The 6,505-nt window shown below is 44.2% G+C and overlaps 1 long non-coding RNA gene across 1 annotated transcript; it reads right to left on the bottom strand.

The window, feature by feature from the left end:
- Positions 1-382: 382 nt before the first annotated feature.
- LOC140912468 (uncharacterized) lies at positions 383-6,174 on the bottom strand. The gene is made up of 2 exons (XR_012159289.1): positions 5,649-6,174; positions 383-2,996 (listed from the first exon to the last, which is right to left on the bottom strand). It is a non-coding gene; the product is annotated as an uncharacterized lncRNA (long non-coding RNA).
- Positions 6,175-6,505: the final 331 nt, after the last annotated feature.

Below are 6,505 nucleotides of genomic sequence, written 5' to 3'. Positions count from 1 at the left end.
TTAAAAAGGCCAGAATTAGAATGGGGCTAACACCCAAGCAGGCCCGTTGGTGGTTCAGAGCCCTCAGGTGGAAACCAGACGTGGCATTTTCCCAACACGCATACCACAGTGGGATGCCTGGATATCAGGAGCAAGCGTTAAATCGCTGGAAGATCTGTCTTTTGTTACGAATTACACCTGGTAGGACATGCACACAAGTGCTACGAATTACACCTGGTAGGACACGCACACAAGTGCTACGAATTACACCTGATAGGACACGCACACAAATGCTGCGAATTATACCTGATAGGACACGCACACCAGTGCTGCGAATTATACCTGATAGGTCACGCACAGTTCGAATCTAGGCTGAGGCACAGAAACAAAGTCCACAACTGCAGAGTTCCCAAAAGACACTAAGTTTATTACGCTCGAGCGTGGTGCCCCCCTGCTAGCCAGGAGGGGACCCTGAATGCAGATTATACAAAGGTTATATACTTTTTAGCAAAGCATGTTGCCCTCGTGCATCGGAAACCTTAGCCAATAAACAAACCCTTGTCTTATCTACCACCTATCCCTGCTTGGTGCATTCCTCGTGCTATACCAGTATGTTAATTACACAGCATGGTCCTAAAGCCATGCATCAGTAACTTTTATTATCAGGATGGGAGGCCTCACATCAAGGCCAAGAGACAGGGAGTTAGAGACTGACAAAAACCAGATACTGGGAGTCAAGGCAGGCTGGAGACAAGGAGGAGGATTTTCACAGGGATTCAATATCTAAGGATTACTCCTCCTGGTGTATGATGTGCTGGCATTTAAACAATGGTGGGCCCCAAACCAAAATGGAGTCACATGTGCTAACTTTTCCTTAACAGTCCTCCCTTTTTTTTTTGTACGTCAGTAAGCTATATCAGGGCTGAGTAACCGCGCTGCAGGGTTAGCAACTGCCGACAGCACATACTGCAGCATTGTAGGCATACAAAAAATAACACAAAAACAATAACAGTCAAAAAAAGTAAATACAAAATACGCCGTCCCCAAGTCTCCACATCCGGTAGTCATGAGGTGAGCCAGTCCCAGACCTCCTGGAATCCGGCTTTGGTAGTGTCGAGGCTGAGGTGGTGGAATAGGGCTGCCTGTTGCTTGAGGATGTGGATGTCAGTTTTCATCCTATGGTGCTGATTTACAAATACACAACAGCTTGAATTGACCAGAGCACAAACCCCGCCCTGATTTGCAAGGAGATAATCCAGGGCTAGGTGGTTTTGCAATGTTGTTTGGGATAGCTGGGTGACTTCAATTTGAAGGGCAGAGAGAGCATCTGCAGTAGCATTTGCCATTAGTTCCAAAGCAGCTGAAATGTTAACTATAGCTTTTTCTAGCTCGCTTACTCCCTACCATGGCAGAAACCAACGCACAAAGGAGCGAAAGCCTTTGGGCCGATAAGAAAGGGGGTTTAAAGGAATACTTCGTTGGTCCCTCCATACTAGATTGCAGATCTCTCCCCGGGTCAGGTTCTGGTGTACTGTCACGGCGGGTACTATAGCCCCTAAGGTACATGGACCACACCATCCTGCTGGGAGAACCTTATAGGCTGTGTGATTGCATAACCAATACCAGCCAGACCCCTCGGGGACTGGCCACGGGGTTCTGGAGTAGGTAGAGGGGCCTCCCGCACCAGAGCTGATTTGAGTGGTGTCCTTGCACCCTACAAAATTCCCTACAAAAACTGTATTTTCTATGCCCTTACATCGTGACACACATAAAGCATAATTACCCTGGGCCACCATATCAATAAACCATATTTGGATTGTAACATTCCAGTTAAATATAGTGTTTGCCCATAGCTTAGCTTGGAGTGTTCGATTAAGGGGGATAGGTACTCCTACCAATGGGACGCCCTGACCTAAATATGTGGGGGTACGAATACAAATCCAACACTGCGTTCGATTTACACCCTGTTTGATAGCACGGGTTAAATTCAAGAAGCTATTGCCCTCCCATCCTTGTACTGGACTTGGGAATAGGGAGAGAACCCCTCCCAGGCAAACCATACCAATGTCGACATCCTCCCCTGTACTATACAAAAAACACTACCCCCAATGTAAGTCCAATAAACAGGAACACAAAAAGTCCTGGTGGGCTGTGAAGGTCCCAGTAGCTGGAAAGCTTAGTCCATGGGTTGGTCGTGGTGTTCATTCGTGAAGTGGCTCATCCAATGGCTTGTCAGGGTCAGGTGGGGTTCCCAGTGCCAACTTAACGTAGCTATGATGGATCCAGGAACCTTTACCTGCAAAGGAGTGGTGGCAGATAGTGGGAGTAATGTTCGTTGCTGTAAGGCGTTTTTGGTATTTATACTTGCCTACAAGCACAGTTCCAGCCTCTGGAATAAACCCACCCCACCACTTTACTTCACATTTCCAAGAATACATTCCGCAACTTTCTCCCTGCCAATGTGCAATGCTCCGTCTTTGCCATCAGGGCCAATTTTCAGTGTCTTTTGCAGTTAGGAATCTTTGGATTTTGGTGGTTTTAGCAGAGCAGGCATTCCTTCTCTCTTGGAACAGGCATGGTTTTGCATTATACAGGGGAGAGGTTACTAGCACGTCACCCTGTAGTGCTTTGGTTTCTTTAGCAAATACTGAATGCAGGTTAGCTTTGTCAGTGGACAAGGGAGAGGTTACTAGCACTTCACCTTGTTTTTTTTTTTTTTTTTTTGCTGTTTAAAAGGAGGGAAGGAAAAAAAAAACCCAGAAGGAGGGACAGACTGATCAGTAGTCGAAGTGAAGTCACCTCGAGGTGGAGGGGTCTTTTTGCAGTAAGAAGCATGGGTCTAGGCAGTCAGTCCTTGGCACTTCACAGTGGTGTTGGTAGTTAGCAGGACTTAATAAGGGCCTTTTCAGCATGGGGCCAGAGTAGTATTTTGTCGAGGGACCTTTATGTAGACCCAGTCACCTGGTTTTAACAAATGGCAGGTTTGCTCAGGATTCTTGAAGCAGGACTTCTTTTACCTGTAAATACAGAGACCTAACACATTTCATTAATGTCTGGCAGTGTGTTGCAGATCTCACAGCTGTTTGGGCACATTTAAGCCCCCCTCTTTCTTGGCTGTTAGCCAAATCCTAGCTGTGAGTAGTGTCCTTGGGCAGGCCAGTGTCTTATCTTTGGACCGAGCCTGCCAAGCCTGCCAGCTACAGTGTTGAATTAGCTTGTCCTTCGTTTTATTTTTTTTTTTCCTTCTTGGCTTTTATTAACCTGCAAAGGAAACTTTTACTTTTTACTTATACATTTTTGTTTAAAAAGGAACACATGTACATTGCCCATTATACAGCACTTTAGTCTTATTGTATAATGTATGCCACATATACCCTTCTAGGAAAATGACTTTATTACAGAGCTTTGGAACAACAAGCCAGGACAAGCACACCCACTTTTGAGGAGTCCACTTGGTACAACTTCTGGTGTCCAATAGCTTTTTTCCCTCCCCAGCCCTTTGGCTAGAAATGTGAGGTAGCCAGAAGGATCTTATGTATAATATGGGGAGTGGGTTAACCTTTGATGTCCTTGCTTCCAAAGACTGTTGGTGTGCAAATTTTAACAACAATTTTTTTAATTAAAAGATCTGGCCAATTAATTTTTTTTTTTTTACTTAAGCAAATGTATTAAACTTTAGTATATCACATTTTTTGATATTATCCAAACACTTTGTATTGCAAGTTGAATAAAACAAGTATCTGCATTTTGATTTAACTTTTCTATTTAGTTTTAAACTAAACTGTCCTATGAAAAATTAAACACAGCAATTCTGGCCACAAGACAAACACCACAAGACAGGACATAGAACACAGAACAGAATTTCTATTGTGCCAGTAAATTCATGAGATGTTGAATTGCTTTTTAGCTGGCATCAGTTTTCTCTGAGTTTCTGAAAGACAAAAATAAAACACAGATCTACTCCTTTTGGGCAGTCAGTCATTGCTTAAAATATTTTCTTTTTATACAAATACCCTTGTTAATTGCAGGCAAAACAGAGGAATTACCCATATTTTTTTTGTATTTGTTTTATAGGCAGCCCAGGTTTCAGTGGCCTCTACCTTATTAGTTAGGTAATTTACATAAAAAATAAATGCTTTCCGGCTTGCTTTTGGATCCACAGGTTAAAGATTCTTACTTTAAAAAGGGCACAATAAACTTTACCAGACTTTTGATTGCCTTTTACTTTTAACTCCTGCTGTCAAACACACAGCGACCTGAAAAGGAAGACACCACCTATTGTAGCCTCTTGGAACCTAATACGATATTAATTAAGTAGCACTGTATAATTGCATTTCTTTGGAAAAGGGCCCATTTTTTTTTAAAATGGCAGCAAAGAAACCAAGCATTTTTTTTTTCTTTTCAGTATTTTACAAAGTTTAACTGCTTAATTCTTTCCAGCAACTAAAGAGTTAACTTTTTACTTTTTTTTAAATTACTTGCTTATTTTTCAAAACGACACCCAATTACTTAGATTTTACCATTTTAAGTATTATTCCGGGATTTACGTTTTTCATTCCTGTAATTATTTACTCTTCTTTTTTCACTATGACCTTTAAGTTTTCAACCTGTTTTCCAATCTCTCTATCTGTTGCCTGCCCGCTTGGGCCCGATCCTGTTTTTTTTCTTTGAACTGTCCCTTCCATGAGCACCAGCTTTGTTTCACTACCAAATTAACAAGGAGGGTGGGCTTCTTAACTAGCCCCCAGCCCTCCTGGTCTCTTTTTAAAAATATTTTTACTTACAAGGGCTACCCGAGTCCTCCCCACATGAGGCTTGTCACCTGGACAGAAAGCACGGCTAATTGGCAAGCAAGGAGGTGACAGGCATAAGTCAGAAAGCCGAGGGTAAGCCGGAGGAGGGGCAGAAGCAGGCATAGCACAGAATAGGGCTGGAGACCCCTGAGATGAATAAGAAAAGGAGGAGGAAAGAGGATGTCCTTTTGCATGCACATAAGCCCAGTTGTCCCATACATACCAATAATCCATCTGGGCTGGAGCTTTGTCCTCCAGCCTCCTTTTAAGCACTGTTAATGTATTCCCAGCAAAGGACCCATCCGGTGGCCATTCAACAGATGTTTCAGTTGTTAGTGCTGGCCACTCAACCTTACATAAAATAACAGCTTTTTTCTGCCTAACCCATGGGTGCCAGAAATATTCTCCCAATTCTTGAGAATTTCAGCCAAAGGGGTCCCCTTACTTACACTCTGCCCAGAACCTACAATGGGCTACCAAAAGAACACAAAATGTGCCACCTTATCGCCTAAGCGACGGCTCACAATCCCCCTCCTCGGAGTTCTCAAAGGTGAACTCACCCTGTGCCGGCTGGAGCTGTCCGAGAGGAGGAGTGTAGTCTCACTTGTTGGGGCGAGCCTAGAGTCCCTTCGTGGTCGCCAAAACTGTTACGAATTACACCTGGTAGGACACGCACACAAGTGCTACGAATTACACCTGGTAGGACACGCACACAAGTGCTACAAATTACACCTGATAGGACACGCACACAAGTGCTACGAATTACACCTGGTAGGACACGCACACAAGTGCTACGAATTACACCTGGTAGGACACGCACATAAGTGCTACGAATTACACCTGATAGGACACGCACACAAATGCTGCGAATTATACCTGATAGGTCACGCACAGTTCGAATCTAGGCTGAGGCACAGAAACAAAGTCCACAACTGCAGAGTTCCCAAAAGACACTAAGTTTATTACGCTCGAGCGTGGTGCCCCCCTGCTAGCCAGGAGGGGACCCTGAATGCAGATTATACAAAGGTTATATACTTTTTAGCAAAGCATGTTGCCCTCGTGCATCGGAAACCTTAGCCAATAAACAAACCCTTGTCTTATCTACCACCTATCCCTGCTTGGTGCATTCCTCGTGCTATACCAGTATGTTAATTACACAGCATGGTCCTAAAGCCATGCATCAGTAACTTTTATTATCAGGATGGGAGGCCTCACATCAAGGCCAAGAGACAGGGAGTTAGAGACTGACAAAAACCAGATACTGGGAGTCAAGGCAGGCTGGAGACAAGGAGGAGGATTTTCACAGGGATTCAGTATCTAAGGATTACTCCTCCTGGTGTATGATGTGCTGGCATTTAAACAATGGTGGGCCCCAAACCAAAATGGAGTCACATGTGCTAACTTTTCCTTAACACTTTCCTAATGCAAATGGAGCAGTTCTTAGAGGGTATTCCTGAGAAAATAGAAAGTACATTACACCGGAATCACACCAAAGGTCCCCCAGCCCAGATGCCTCCCAGATACCCTCAGAGTGAAGGGAAACTGTGAGTATGGGCGGGAAGAAGGTTATCGAGTGGAGGGACACTGGAGCACAGGTGTCAGCTATCCACCAATCCTTAGTGGACCCCAAATTCATCTACCCAGAGGCCCAAGTGATGATTCAACCCTTCATGTCCAACTCTTTAAACTTCCTACAGCCAAGTTGCCTGTCCAGTACAAGGGCTGGTAAGGAA

This window comes from Lepidochelys kempii, chromosome 6 (genome assembly GCF_965140265.1).
Source record: "Lepidochelys kempii isolate rLepKem1 chromosome 6, rLepKem1.hap2, whole genome shotgun sequence".
NCBI classification, from domain to species: domain Eukaryota; kingdom Metazoa; phylum Chordata; order Testudines; family Cheloniidae; genus Lepidochelys; species Lepidochelys kempii.
The sequence above is the reverse complement of the archived record's forward strand: the minus strand, read 5'-3'. Positions and strand labels throughout refer to the sequence as shown.